The 16050-nt window shown below is 38.2% G+C and overlaps 1 protein-coding gene across 1 annotated transcript in view; it reads right to left on the bottom strand.

Annotated features, from left to right (window-relative positions):
- The window catches only part of c21h8orf34 (chromosome 21 C8orf34 homolog), an 86641-nt gene that overhangs the window by 69137 nt on the left and 1454 nt on the right, over nt 1-16050 (bottom strand). The gene's annotated exons all lie outside the window — the stretch shown is intronic.

Below are 16050 nucleotides of genomic sequence, written 5' to 3'. Positions count from 1 at the left end.
CTCTAAAATATTAGCAAGCTTTTTTGCCCCTCTGTCTTGGGGGTTGTCAACATGAATGTTGAAATCACCAACAATTATTAAACAATCATAATCAATACATATGAGAGATAGAAGTTCATTCAAGTCAGTAAAGAAATTTTCCACAAAAGTTGGAGTTTTGTATAGAGTTACAGTCAAAGTTCGTTTGCGGCCTTTAACCTCAATTCCAAGATACTCAAAAGAGGTGAAGTGACCCAAAGAGATTTTACTACAATTTATGGTATTCTTAAATATTGAAGCCACGCCTCCTCCTTTTTTGTGTTTTCTATTCTCACTGAAGAAATTGTAGTTAGGAGGCGCAGATTCAATTAGTACGATCGATTCATTATTATCATTCAACCATGTTTCTGTCAGAAACATAACATCAATATTATGCTCAGTGATGAAATCATTAATTAATAGAGCTTTAGCACAGAGAGATCTGGTATTTAAAAGAGCTAGTTTAAGTGACTTGGAGGCCAAGAAATCTTCAGTCTGGGGTTCTTTTAGGCAGGCGAACAGTCTGATGTTTGAATTAGGTCCCCTATATTTTATGTTTCTGTTTCTTGTAAATTTTCTTGTAGTGATCCGGACAGGTAATGTCCTGTTCTGCAGTGCCGAGGGGCCAGACACATTCTGGAGAAAGTCTGGACCCCGGCCTCAGACCTCAGAAACGCAGAGTGATGGATCCTCTGGGACGTTAGAGTCAGGTGGCTTAAATGAAGTGAGGTCTGCTACGTGAGCACTAAGGAGTGACGTCCCAAGTACAACCTGTTGATTCATTCCATCTGTAAATTTAAGAAACTCCGGTCCAGAAGACATTTCTCCATGTGTATCTTGTGAATCCTGTGAATAAGTGGGTGAGCAGAGAGGGAGGGGAGAAGGAGGAAGGGAACCAGTCGCTCCGCCTCCAGTCGATGTATCAGCTGCTTTTGAAACTGTTTGTTCCTGATAAGGTTTCTTCCTAGTCAGAAATCCTTGAGCCTGTTCTTCTGAAGTGATGATCACGTTGCTGTCCTTGTTGATAAAGTGAAAAAGATTTGCAGTGAGCAGCTTTATCCCATGTTTATTAAGATTGCGTCCGCTTCTTTCAAAAAGGTGAAAGCGCTGCCAATAGATCCAGAGATTATCGATGAAGGTCACTGAGCTGGCAGAGCAGCTTTTAATCAGCCATTTGTTTATCATGTCCAGCCTGGAGTGTTTTTCGTCTCCCCATTGAGGTGATGGAATTGGACCACTGAGAAATAACTTCATTTTTAACTTTCCCATAGTGTTCAGTAGAATATTAAAGTCCTTTTTCAGAATCTCAGATTTCTGCTTTGCCACATCGTTGGCTCCAACATGCACAACTAAGGACTCAATATCTGGCTGATCAGCGGTTAGCGAAAGAACTTTACGAGTTAAATCAGATACAGTGTCACCAGGAAAAGAAATCACTCTCGTTTTCTTGGGATTGCAAACGTGACTGATTCCATTTACTGCCTCATCTCCAACAATAAGCACTTTTGGCATACCTTTCGTTTTCCTGGTAGCCGCTTTGTCTTTAGGGGGTGGATGTGATGGTCTTGCCTCATTGTTGGTGTTTGAAAGCGAGGTTTCACTCAGAGGCTCAGGCTGGAGTACAGAAAATCTGTTTTTCAGTGGGATTCCCACAGAGTCAGAATGTTTTGAGGCCCGGGCTGGTCGCTCTGTCCTTGGGAGCGGGGTCGGTGGAACCGTTTTGGTTGCAGCTGCTTGTTTGTTTTTCTTTGGTGGAGCAGGTGTTGAGGTTGAAGGTGGGTTTCGGCTCAGAGCCGGCCACGCTGATTCGTCAAGGTGAGGGGTTCTCCCTGTCAGTCGCCTCATCGAATCTGCGGTGTGAGACTTTTGCTTCGGCTTGGCACCCAGAGCGTTCCAGGGTGAGCTGCTTGATGCGAGGCGTACAACCTCTCCATTGATTTGAGGAAGAGTTGTCTGATTTCCACAGTTAGCGTTGATTTCAAAGTTCACTTCCAGCTGTTTGATCTTCATTTCTATAGACTGAAGTCGTTGTATAATACTGCTAATGTCCTTGGGGTCGGCCGGAGGCATTTTGTCCTGATTCAACTTGGAGATGAAGAAAAGTAAGGTAAAAATAAAAGTAAGAAAATCCCCCAGTCCTTAGGTTTGTAGTAATCCAGTTATGATGTTGAAAATGTGAATATAACTATAAAAACTGTCACTTTAAAAATAGCTCAGGCAAAGTTATCAGTAAAAACGGGAGAGAGCAGGACAAGCTGTTGCTCCTTCAGCTGCCACACATAACTCCACACAAACACACATAATTTATATGTGTGTTTGTGTGTTTTAGGGGGTGGGAAGGGACAAAGCTGTATTATAGCAAGCCTTGGCTGTGCTTTTGTGTGCTCAGAAAGCTAATCAAGTAATTGTTCAGGGGGACATTCCTGACCAAGCCCAACAGCTGTGACAGCAAACGACATGTGAATGGACAAACAGGGACAGAGCTGGCATGTTTCCCTCCAAGCTGCAGGTCCAGCTGTTTGAACAGAGGACACACTCACATTCCAGCAGAAGGTGAAGTAATCAGAGAGCTCAGAGAAAAAAAGTAACATTCATAGTAAAAGCTTAAGTTTAAGAATAGATTACCTTTCTTCAAAAGATTAGTTTTGTGTTTTCTAACTGGTGCGCACATGCATACAGGTATAATTGGAATGCATGATGGATAGCAAAACAGATAGGCATACCCCAAGGTTAGAAAATGGCAGCTCTTCTGGATACATCTGTAGCAAACACCCTCATGCAGGGGTTTATTGGGTGGTGTCTCAAGCTGATGGCTAACTTGGGGGATACGATTTATCTTTAGTGTGCAATACTGTGAGGCTGTCTCCAATCCAACAAATTAAGATGATGGTCTAACAATGAAAAGTTTAATATCCCTACAGGAGTGCCTAGCTGAAAATTACCTGCAGATTTGATTCAATGTTTAATTTGTTACAAATGTCAGGCGTGTATTCCATGCAGAGTACAACTAAACACAAAAAAGTAATGTCTAAAGTAAGGGTGCCCAAGTCCAGTCCTTGAGAGCTATCCTTCTGCAGTTTTTAGATGCATGCCTTCCCCAACACACCTCAATCAAATGGCTGAATTCCCTCAGCAGTTTGTCTTTTTCCTGTCAAGTTTATTTTTATACCATGACTGACATATTTAATTTGAGACCACTTAAGAAATTTAATAATACTGCAGAAACAAACTTTGACCTATAGAATCTTCAGAACTAGTGCAATTATGTATTTTTTTAGGTCAAGTGGTAGTTCTTGTATATAAGGAGACACTCAACTTGTCGCCCCCAACCTCTACTATTGAACATTGTCAAAACACAATTTTTTGAAACTTCCCGGATAGAAGTCGCTATAGGTAGCGTTCATAAATAGGGACACTTCATCTTAGCAGGGTCAGCAGAATGGATTTAATATTCTGGAGAATGAAACGTAACTATAGAGACAACCAATGATTTTCTTTCAGAAGGCTAAAGGTGACATTAGGAAGCCAGAAATGCAGTCCATATCTGGTACAGATCTGATGCTGGAGAAGATATCCGCATGCCTAAGGAAGTTTCACTCGGTCCCAGTAATTGACAATCTGTCAGCTGGCCAAGAAACAAACTGTGTCCTTGGAAGCTATCAAGGACTTCTTCCGAGAACAGTGACAGTCATGATACTCTCACTGATACTGCCCGCTGCCCTGCAGTTTAAACAAAGACAAGGAAAGTGAAGCAAGTTGAAAAGGAGATGGGAGCAAACTGGGAAAGGCAGACTGAAGGACAGAAGACTGGTACAATAAAAATAAATCAAGAAAATCTCTACTTCAACTGTTATGAAATGTGCTAGACAAAACATGTTTAAATATTGATAGGGTCACATGTTACATCAATAAGGTACTGATATTTTGAATTTTTGAGTAAAATACGCACTTGCTGCTTTTAGTACTTCAATCCTCCAAGAAAGAGGTCTCAGAAATCACCTATCATATGTTTAGTGCTGAGCTAAAAATATTCACAATTTGAAAAAAAACAAACAAAAAAAAAACTTTAGAAATATGAATTTTAAGAAAAGCACTTCTGTAGCTTATGCTTATTTTTTTTAAACACAACAAAATTTAATTCATTTAATTTATTGATAGCTGGGAGTCCTCTCCGTTTTCTTCTAGAGTCATATTTTTAAATTTGAATACTTAGTTCCACACAAATCTTATACACTGGTTTAGTATAAAACAAAGCTACATACAGTATGTGTTTGATACATTTGCGTACTGCACTGACGGGTGTATCAGATATTTTTGGTACAAATGTGTAACGTTACATCACTACTAAACACACAATCCTCCGTGCTAAATCCTTACAGAGTGTATTGAACTTTCCCGTAGTTCTACTGATCAGTCTAACAGGGGCAAAACCGTTAGACTTAATCTTCATAATTATTTAGAAAACAAAGATTTAAGTGTTATGTTGCATAATCTTGAAAATGGACCAGTTTGAATAAATTATTAAAGGCCTTAATTAATATGATATTAGTCCTCATAATAAGTGCAAGTAAAGTTCTCACCAGAATTTTGTTGGTTCATTTACAGTGTTCCATATTTGTAAGATACCATCTGTGACACCTTTGTAACCCCAAAGAAAAACAAAACTTTTTGCCCGACATAATTTCTCCACAAATTGTCCTTGAGTAAAAATGTAAAAAAATAAAAAGAAACATAAATGCAGCAAGAGCTCATCTCTGGAGGGCAACTAGTCACCTGGATGACAGGCCACCGTCTGCCATTTGTTCTCATTCTCCATCTTAATAAAATTTGGGAATACAAAGCCGTCCCACAGGTTTCAGTGACGTCTGTGTTTCTGTATAATGTGTGCCACGTCAACTGAAAATGGGAAAGTGAGGCCAGATAGAACAATGGACACAAAGATATGGAGAAGGATGCCGCTGCACAACATCCAGACTATATGTAAACAAGCAGAAGAGATTATGCAGAAAATAGGAGCAGTGAAGGACAGATATTGATCTTCGGCTTTTTATATTTCACATTTTCCTTACTTCTATGTTCTAGATCATATAAAAAAAAAAAAAAGTCAGAAATATAGGTCAAAACATGCATACTTAACAAAATCCTTTTTCCCCTCCCTTTGAAAATGTTCCCTTTCAGACTGGGCAAGATCAGTAAAACTACTTTCTGACAGTCCATATGGATTTGAAGCAAGCTAATCTCCAACATTAGTATAAAACAATCTCATAGAAGGAGAAACATTTCCTATTGACCTGAAGAAATTCACACATTGGATATTTCTTAATCTAAAACTATATGCAACTGGATCCATGTAATACATAAAAAGTAAAAATAAAACTCTTGGAAAAACACAAAATCAACAGAAACAAAAAGTCTTCTAGAATAATGGGTTTTTTTGCACAGATGAGACTAAAATGTAAGTGGACACAAGAACAGAGGCGATGTGGCCTAAACCAAATACACCATTCTGGAGGTGGAGGTGAAAGTATCGTGGTTTAAGGGTTGCTTTGATGTATTGAGACTCGGCACAGCACTTGGACAACCCATTTGTGGTGGAAAACCGAGTATGTGTTTAAGAGTAAAGTTAAAAAAAACTGGGTAAGATGAGTTAATTCAAACTCACAGGGATTGTTTTTGCAAAGTGCAGGGATTTAGTGGGATAATTATAACAGGGTGCATCACTTGTGCACAGGAGGATATTTGTATTGTACTATGTTTTACATATTGTGTGCAATTTAGTAAACAAAATTATTAATCTAATAAATCCTAGGCTGGTAGGATTAAGTAAGTATAACCGTTCTCTTATTACTTTGAGCATGGAAGTCGTACAATAAAATATCAACCTATGCTCCATGGATAACTGAGAATTAAAGTTACTTCCAGTTTTAGTCATATTTACGTGTGAATGGAACAAACAAAAAGACACAGCAATATAACAGTAGTTTTCTGGCCTCACTCTTGAATACGTCTCACCAGAAGAGCAACAGAAAATCCTTTGATTATTTCTGAGTTTTCAGTGATTAAAGCAGCACAATACCTTAAACTATACTCGGAGGTGGAGGTCTCTGCCCTGCTTGTCCTTCTCTCTGCTGAAATGTGATAAAGTGTCCCTCACGTTTCCCATGACCACCAATAAAAAGAAGCATTCCTGCACACAGCATTATTTTTTCTGAGTGCTCTGCTTTTTTGTGTGGCTGCATCCAGACAAAATATAAATAAATAAATAAAAAGAAAAAACAACATAAAAAGAAAAAATGCTGAGCTTTTGAAAAGAACTGCCGCCGCCACTTTTTAGGCAACCAATAGCATGTGCAGAACTTTATCATCCCGGTGACAGCTACACATGATTGGTGGAGAAGCTTGTGCTGTCTGTGTCTCCATATACTGAGATGTAAAATATATCTGGCATGAATTGTCAGGGAAAAAAAAATAATCTGTCAAAGCACATAAGCCAGACAATAGATGCTGTGTGTGTGCTTTTCATCTCCAAAAGCATTGCAGGCTTGTTTGTTTTTAGTTTTTGAAGATAAGAGGCTTGATTCCTTCAAGCTCCTCTGACAGCACTTTTATGACGGAGAAAAATGAAAAAAAATATATACATATATCCTTACCACATTACCTGCATTATGTGATACAGGATAATCACTATCCTGTCTTTTTTACTTGTCAATTTTATGTATACAAGACGACCAGCTTTCTTTTCCAGTTACTTTTTTGCAACAGTATGGTTTTAAAATCAGAAAAATATCAACCATAATCCCACCCAACAATGATGAAGCAAGCTTTTGACACTTTTGGCCCATCTTTCTGTTTGTTTGTTTTCCTCAGGGCTGTTTTCCTCACTCCTTCAGTTTATCCCAGTGTCTGGAAGCTTCACATTAGTAAGCATGAAGTGACTTAGACAACCATTTCTTATAAGCATGCTTCAAAATGAGAAAGATGAGGGGAGAGGCCATTCAAAGAGGCAGAAAAGTTGTAATCTACAAGTCAAAAATTAATTTGACAAAAAAGAACAAAACAAAAAATATTTTATTTCTCTGTCCTAAACTCACCCACAACTATAATTAAAAAGAATTAGAATTAAAGAGTTAAAAAGTTTAAGAGAACTGGACCTGCAACAAAAATCCTACCACAAACTTACAGACAGTGGTGAGGTAAGTGAGGGCACATTTACCCAACCAGTTAGAGAACTGCATCAGAAAGCTTTTTCAAACACATTCCCACAAGACAGAAAGCATAAACAATTTTCATTTATGTAGGATTTATTTGCTTGCTCATCCTTTAAGCTAAACATTTTTTAATCATTTTCCCCAGAAAAATATGATCACTAGTCTGCTAGAATGTGCTTGTATATAATTACAAATGTATATACATGGACATATGCACTCCTTTCAATCGCAGGGTGAATAACAGCAAGGAAACCAACAAGGTTTTGCATATAACATGATCTTCTCTCCTACTCAAGCAGCTTGACTATCAGTGACTCTCAGCAGTCAGCCATCGGGTTCCTTGGGCTGTAATTGGACATGATAAGTTGATTAGCATGCACTGAAGCCTCTGTATTCTCCTTAGTTTTCCTTCTGCTCTCCTCACACACACGGGCAAACAAAAACACAGCCTTGTTGCCTTCTCCAGTACATCTACGCTCCGAGTCTCCCACAGATCGCCCTTCACTCATCGTTTGACTGTCTGATCCGACGAGGTACGACATCTTTCCCTCCTCACTCTTTCCAGCAGCCCCACAGGATTAACCTGGCCTTGGGCTGTTTCCAACTGCACGCCTGTCTGGTAGTAATTACTCTAACTACGCCTGAAGGGGGAGCTGTGTTAACCCATGCATAACCGCACTTCTGTCATATCATGGTGAAGAGCATCACAAAGAATGAACAAAAGGTCATCAATAACAGTGCATTCTGAATTGTCTTCATCTGTTGTTTTCTTGAAGCTTGCAGAGACAGAAGAGTGAAAATAGTTTTAAGCCACATCACAGAAGTTTATATGAACCTTTATATGCCTTTTAGACGGTCTTGAGTTTTTTTTTAAAAAATTGTTCAGAATTTTCAAATCTAAATGTATTTAAGCATCTCTGTTAGGTTTGATCCTCCCATATTGTAAGCTGTTAAAATTCAGATGTGATAGGAAAGGTGTAATCAAAAATCTTGATGAATGGTAAAAAGGAAGCAGTTCAATGCTGAAAGTTCTAGGTCAAAATTACATTTCAATAATTGCAACCTTGGATCACCATTTTAGTCTCACGTTGTGAACATGTTTTGTTGCCACTTTTTTTTTTTTTAGCAATCTTGCTTTCATTCGTTAGGATTTTTAATATTCTGGTGTAAATTTAGAAGTGCTTTTACCTGATCTCATCGACACACTAGATTAATTTGATTTGAAGAGTTGTTCAAGAGCTACCTTGTTTCACATTACGGAAGAACAAACTCAAACTAATAGCTTTCCACTGAAGGACTTTACAGTTGATAAGTCATTTTGTGTTGACATGATACATTTTGTGAAATATAACAAAGCATGTAAGCAAGAAAGCAAAATCTCCTTTATAAAGCACAGGACAAAAAAATATACCAACGTGCATACATAGTCATATTCATACACTTGCCACTATTAATCCTAAATACTTGAGATAAAGATTGTTGAAAATAAAATATTGAAGTCTCTGCCTTTACCATTGATTCCAAGCTGAAAGTCTGCATGACGCTGCACTAGTTGTGGTCGGTTAACAGGGTGAGTCGGCACAAAATCTGTTGAGTGTGAGGGAACTCGCACTCAACAGAAGACTGGAGTCTGCAAATGTGTGAGGGGAACAGACCAGAGCTGACCTCAGTCACAGTCAGACAACATTTTTAAGGCTGATCTGGGTGCAGTTGGGTAGTTTGAACTGATCGACCAAGCTGTAAATGTGTGTTGTCGACAGCCAATAAAAGAGACTCCGGCATGGTGGCATCATCTGCAAGCCTACTTTGTTGCCTTTAACTTTATTAGCAACTATACAATAATATGCGTCTAAATGAAATTGGGTATTATACAAACTAATACCATGCAGTGATAACACCCCTCACTACATGTCCCAAACTCTTACCAAGAGTATAACAAAGAATATATTCAACATTCAAATATTATTCCCCTGATACTCTTAGAGCAACATAATTAAAATAGCATCTCATTCATCTTATAGGGAAGCGCAATAGAAACCTTCTAGCACCACCAGCTGTGTTAGCTCCTTCAAAATGTCACCCTCATGAGATTTTAAAGCACTCAGTTGGCTTTAGTTGGTCTAAAAAATAAAACCAGTCTGATCCCTCACCAGGTGCAGCTAAGTGTGTGATGCACATTAATTCAGTTGTGAAACAAAACAGTCTTTTAGTGTGTACATCTAGTCCTTTCAAAATCTGTGCAGTGCGTCTCTAACTGAAGTCAATTTAGGTCTTGGAAGAACAAGTGAAAGTCAGGCCTCAAGTCTGTAGAGAGAATATCTAAAACAACTTTTGAGTTTTTAATGTGGAAGCAAAGATGTTATGCAACTTGGTGAGGAGAAGAAATGCTATTAATATTTACATTTCAATTCTTACACAGCATTGACTGGTTGAAAGGCAGCATTTCCATGATTTTGACCTTCATTCTGGTAGAATAACTTGCTCCAAAGTAGTTTAGGTTTCCCAAATAAGTTAGAGATAGGTAAGATATGATATGATATGATAGGTAAGAAGTTCACAATTCTGAACTTCAGTCTTGAACTGAACCTTAATTTGCTTTGCATTTATTCTGCTTCATTGTACAGTGGTCCCCCTCTCATGAGGATTTCTCCATGTTACCCTTTTGTATAAATCCTGATTCTGTTTCATCTTACTTCCTCCCACACAAACCACATTGATGAACTTTATTTAAAATGTTATCTTGCAACTATAGAGTCTGAAATGCAGTTTCAGTGGTTTGGATGTTTGTCAGAGAAGTGCACTCAAGGTAAACAAGCTGCAGCAATTACTCTGGGAAAGACTGATGGCTGTCTCAAGTGCTTTCCACTTAAAACCAAAAAATTGTAGGATGATGGACCCCAAGTTGTTTGGAAATAACCCTATCATTGTACCTACAGTGATAAGCAGCATAAGCTATTCTCCTTGGAAACATAAACACACATTTTAATGGTCCAGATTAGCCTGTGATTTATTTTTTTTTACCATTATGGTGCCTCTTGAATATGCTGATAATTAGTTAATAATATGAATTTAATGAGAAGCACACTGCTACCACTTCATCTCTTGATATTAACAATAAAAATTTACGTTACAATAAATTCTTTGTAGTTTCTTCATTTTGGCTCTTATTTAGTAAAACAAATCATGATATCAGATTACTTGGTGTGCTGCCTTTGTTACAGCATACATATTGGTGTAATGTACAATCTAAGATTAAACATTTTTTTGTTTAAGTGACAAATTTCCATAAGTGATCAGAAATTGACATGTCTCTTGTTTACAAAAATCTTAAGACCATTGCAGAATCTATTCATAGAACAGAAGGTTGGAGAAAGTAAAATGAAAATGAGTAATCAATAAATCATAGTACTAAGACCATTTGTCTTTAAGATGAAACATAAGCTACATAAAAGCCACAGAAATACACACATAGCATGTTATTTACAACTATTTTTGTGCCATAAACTTTCCTTTCTAGACCAATTGAGACAAGCTAAAACAACACCTCTGATTGGACCATATACAAGAGACTTTGCTATCCGCAGTGTCTTGCAAAACTATTCACGCTCACTGGACTTCTTCGCATTTTGTCAAGCTACAAAGCCATAGTGTATTCTGTAGAAATTTTCTCCAAAGGTTAACCACAGGTACTGAATAATAGGACACTGTAGAAAGAAAAAAAATTAAGTCATATTTGCAATTTGTCCCAAATTCATACACTACAAACATATGGAAGAAGGCGAGACCACAATGTAGCATTCTGGCCAATATGTAAAGCATGAAAAACATGACCAGACAGTAAACAGTGATGCAAGCTTTAAAAGTTAATGGGAAAATTGATGGAACTATGCACAAGGCAATTCTGGAGGAAAATCTGTTAAGAGCTGCAAAAGACCCAAGACAGGTGCAGAGATTCCTCCTCCAGCAGGGTAATAACCCCAAAGCTACAGCTAGAGCTACAGTTGATTGGTAGAATAAAGCATATTCAGTTGTGGGAATACAAAGACCAGGCCTAAATCCAAATCAGAATCTGCGGCAAAACATTAAAACAGATGTTCAGACACTTCCCTGTTCACAAAAATTTACTACTAATAAAATTCATTACAGTTTGTGATTGCACAAGTCTCCAAAGAAAGACAGTAACTGCAAAAATGGTTGAGTAAGCAGTTAATGAAAAGACTTGTTTTAGTTCAACTCCATCTCTCATCAGGGGATCAGGAGGGGTGCTGGTGTCCATCTCCACGCAATGTTCGTGGCGAGAGGCGGGGTTCACCCTGGACAGGTCGCCAGTCTGTCGCAGGGGAACACTGAGACAGACAGGACAAACAACCATACACACACACACACTCACACCTAGGGAGAATTTAGAGAGACCAATTAACCTCAGTCATGTTTTTGGACTGTGGGGGAAGCCGGAGAACCCAGATAGAACCCATGCATGCACAGGAAGAACATGCAAACTCCGTGCAGAAAGACCCAGGGCCAAGAATCAAAACCAGGATCTTGTTGCTGCAAAAATGCAGTGCCATCAACTGCGCCACTGTGCAGCCCTGTTTTAACCATGACCAGATAAATTATGGTACAATGTTATTTGATCATAAGCAATTATGTCTCATTTACATTAATTATCAGAGCTGAAAAAGGGGCACGTAGAGCACTATTGTATTGCATAAGTATATGTAACAGAAGTTATGATAGGACTAGAGGCTGTTTGGGATCATTTTGTCCTCACACACAATGAATTATTTTTAATCAGAAGAAATTAATACAATTGAAAACAATGTGAAGATAAACAAATAAGAAGTTTAAAATTGACAAAACATTTTCAGCTCAAACAGGCTGGAGGAGAGGATATCTATGAATCAACTGGGGTTAGTAACACATCCGTAGGTTGAGTAGATTTGTTTCTGGACTGACTTGGCCATGAATGTGTGTTTGTCTAAACTTTTATTTTGTCTAGTTGCATTTCTTGGTCTTTATGACGCTGGTCTTCAGGATGTTTAAGTAATTTCTGTAGTGGTTGAACTGGATTTTATTTTAGAGGCATCAGAGAAAAAGTGAGTTCATTACAAACTGTATGACTGTCAGGACGCTCTTGTAAAAGAAATCTTTGATCACAAAGTTTTTTATCCCATTTTAATAAAGGGTGAATAACAAAACCACGCTTTTATCTGCTTTTTGATCTTGAACTTTGAAAGTCGTGGATGACCTTTTTAAACTTCACTATTGCTCAATAATTTCTGTTGGTTCATCACAGAAAACCACAATAAAATCCGTTAAAGTTTTAATATTTTCCAAGAAACTTAACAGCAGTAATAGGATGGTTTTTTATTATGTTTTTTTTAATGTCCATTTTTGTTAGAGTCAGAATCATGGCAAAAGGAAGACAAACTCAATATCAGGTGGTGATCAGGGTGGGTGATTTAAGATACGTTTGACTTGTAGGTGTTTCTTATGCGTTTCCTCCTGGACCCCTTCAGATCACTGAAGGCGCGTTAAAAGAACATGACTGCAGAACAAGTTCAGAAAGAGCGTTTCCACATGAATGGCCACTGTGTTCACTTAAAGAAAACCAATACAAAGAGGGAAGCTCATTACAAGATTTTAAAAGGAGCAACACAAGTGACTGAAAAAAAAATTTGTGCAGAGTCAATACTAATTTTCCAAGTTCTGGTATTCAGAACATAATCACTAAAACCACTTTCTGATTGATATAAGTAACAAAAGAACAGCATATAATAAGATAGTTAATCAGCCCAACACTGTATTCAATCCATCAAACCCCCACTGTTCACCAGCAGCAACCTTTACATTGCTTCTGGACTTAAAGGGCAGATCACATCAGGGAGCAACATGAGAACCGGTTTAACACCGTGTGACAAAGGTAAAGACTACTTTATTTCTACCTTCTCCCATCCTGTACGTGTCTCAGATATTTAAATGTAAATGTTGCAGAAATCCCCTTTAACGAACAAGAATTGCCAATTTGTGATCCAGGCTCGTATGTCGTTAAACCATAGAAAAGCAGACCATTTATTACATTTTTTATGCCACTACTCCTATATAAACAACTTTCAAAAACAGTCATTCTAGACACATGCACCAAAGAACGACAACAGTCACACGGCACTGAAACTGTGTTCAAACTGAATATCAATTTACATAAACGTGTTGCAATGACTTGGTGTGCAATTACTCTGATTATGAAAGGCTGCTTGAGTCTTGGAACAAATTCAGTCAGTGTTGACTCGGCTTGCTATCTTTGCAAAGCAACCATTTCATTAGTGAGGGGAAAAAAAATCAATTCTTTGGCAAATCATAAACTGCGTCTCCTCTGAGTGAGTAAATTAACCTTCACTCACTGGTACTCACACTGGTTAATACTGCAGCTATGTGCCAAGTACAAGAGGTCTATGTCTAGGAGGAGAGAGAAATAGACCAAAGAATTTGATTTGATGGAATAAATAAATAAATAAATAAAAAGTGTTGTGTGGGTAAACACACAAGGCTAAATTTTAAAGATTAGAAATTGAGAAAAGCACACATAATTTCTAAGCTTTGAAATATGCAACATCTAACCACAAAATTAATTAGAAATATGTTGAACAGACAAGACTAACACAAGGCACCAAAAGCATTACGTGACAAAGTGGGACATGTTTACAAGAATAACCAAGGACTCCATTTCACAATCACAAAAAAAAATAAATACCGAGTAATAATTTATTAAAACCTTTACAGAAAGAGCCAAATAAAAAACAATAAAGCAAATGTGGTATAAAACAACCAATACAGCAGTGTTTAAGCAAATTTCTATGCTCATTGATAAACTAAATGTGCAACCCAAGTTGTCTGATTTTTGCAGGAAGGGGTTTAAAGAATGATGAAAAAATATTGATGGGTTTATTGAAAACAAATAAAAAATTTTATGTGCAGTTAATAATTTTCTATCTTAGTCTAGAACAGGAACTCCAACTCTGGAGAGCTACCATCCTGCAATGTTCAGACACATTCCTGCTCCAACACACCTGAATCAAATAGCCCTCCTCACCATGTTACCAAGCAGAGACCTGGTGACAAGTCATGTATTTGATTCAGGTGTGCTGTAGCAGGGACAGCTCCAAGTACCTTTGTGTAGTAGCTCTTTACGTCGCTTTCATCTATGCTTAGCAACATGAACATATAAATGACCCCTTGTTTCAGAGAGCTTTGAGCTAACAGATGTACCTAAATCTGGTTTTGAAAAACATAAATGTTCAAATACATTAAGAAAAATTGCTGGCAAAACTGTAGCCCATAAATCACTGCATCAATGTTTAGAACTACACGGTATTTTCTCAATATCTATCAAATTTTCAGACAAACCTTTTTTGTTTTAAACAGCCCCACTTTCCCCCCTTTTCATCATTACCTCTACTGCACTGAGTCCCAACATCTGATGAGAGAAAATTATGAGAACACCATTCTCCTCTGGAATCTTCCAGTCAAGAAATGTTTCTCCATAGCTGAATGCACGATAATGGATTTTCTTTGGGACAACAACAGACTGGGCCGAGGTTTTTCAAGCGCAACAGCGGGGCAGCGACTACATCATTTTCTCATGAGAAGAGCAAAAGACCCAGGAGACTTTTCAAACGTCCTCCCTTTGCTTCACCTCGGCTATCGGTTCCCCCTGGAAATCTGGGCACTACAATGCGACTTTTGAAATAAACAGAGGCTTGATCCATATCTTTGTTGGTCTGACTGAAAAGCATGTTTGGAAAGTTAAAAACGGATTGTAACACACACAGCGGCACAATTGCGCGGTTTCACCTTCGCGCTTTGCTTTAATCTTTTTGAATTGTCACATAAAGGAGAGCTAATTTAGCAGCGCTCAAAACGAACACAAACATGAGAAAGCAACGGAGCTGGGGGAGACAGGTGAAAGAGCAACACAGAGAGAAAAAACAAACAAGCAGAGCACACACAGAGCCCCATCATTGTGCAGTTTAGCCTCATCGACTGCTCCAGACTCTAGATTTACTGTCCTCACTGTTGGGCAGACTCCATATTAGGGAAGAGTCTCTGTCCAGAGTGGTGAAATAAATTCTTTTTAAAAGCCTTCCTATTGCTCTTAAGATTCATTTTAATGCACACCATGTTCATCTTTGTGTCCAGCTGTTGAACAGAAATGAGACATCGGCATATTGAAAAAGAAAACATGGTAGGTTAACATAAAGATAACATGTGCAGGTCAGCGCTCTATTTGCATGTCCAAGTGATTCCTGTAATGCAGCCCATTAACCGATATGAGGCCAGCGAATGATCCAGCAGGCAAAGGTGGTCTAAGCCTCTGTTGGTTTGCTTAGATGTCACCCAGGTTACTCCTTATGAAAACTTATCTCATGGCTGACTAATCAAAGTCAGCACTCATAGGCAACCTAAGTAGCTCTAGGAGCAGTAGCCACACCTGTACATGTTTTGCCTCATTAACAAATTAAAGAAAGAAACCAAGGAGCGTAGCACACGTTTATATCAAGACCCTTTTACTGACAACCCCCCACATAAAATGCAGACCAGGCAGCTGCCCTTACATTTGTGAAATGTCGCCTAATCAGTAAATGTAGTTCATGTGTGTGATTTAACCTCAGTATCAATCCAGCTGCTCTGCAAAGGATTTCTAGAGAAAATTAATGAATAATCAGCAACACGAAGACCGACGAACACATCTGACAGGACATCCACAAATTTAACCTTGGGGTCAGAATGGTGAGAAGAAAGCAATTATTGAAATAAAAAATTGGTT

This window comes from Xiphophorus couchianus, chromosome 21 (genome assembly GCF_001444195.1).
Source record: "Xiphophorus couchianus chromosome 21, X_couchianus-1.0, whole genome shotgun sequence".
Taxonomy (NCBI): domain Eukaryota; kingdom Metazoa; phylum Chordata; class Actinopteri; order Cyprinodontiformes; family Poeciliidae; genus Xiphophorus; species Xiphophorus couchianus.
This window is presented reverse-complemented; position numbering and strand designations above follow the sequence as displayed.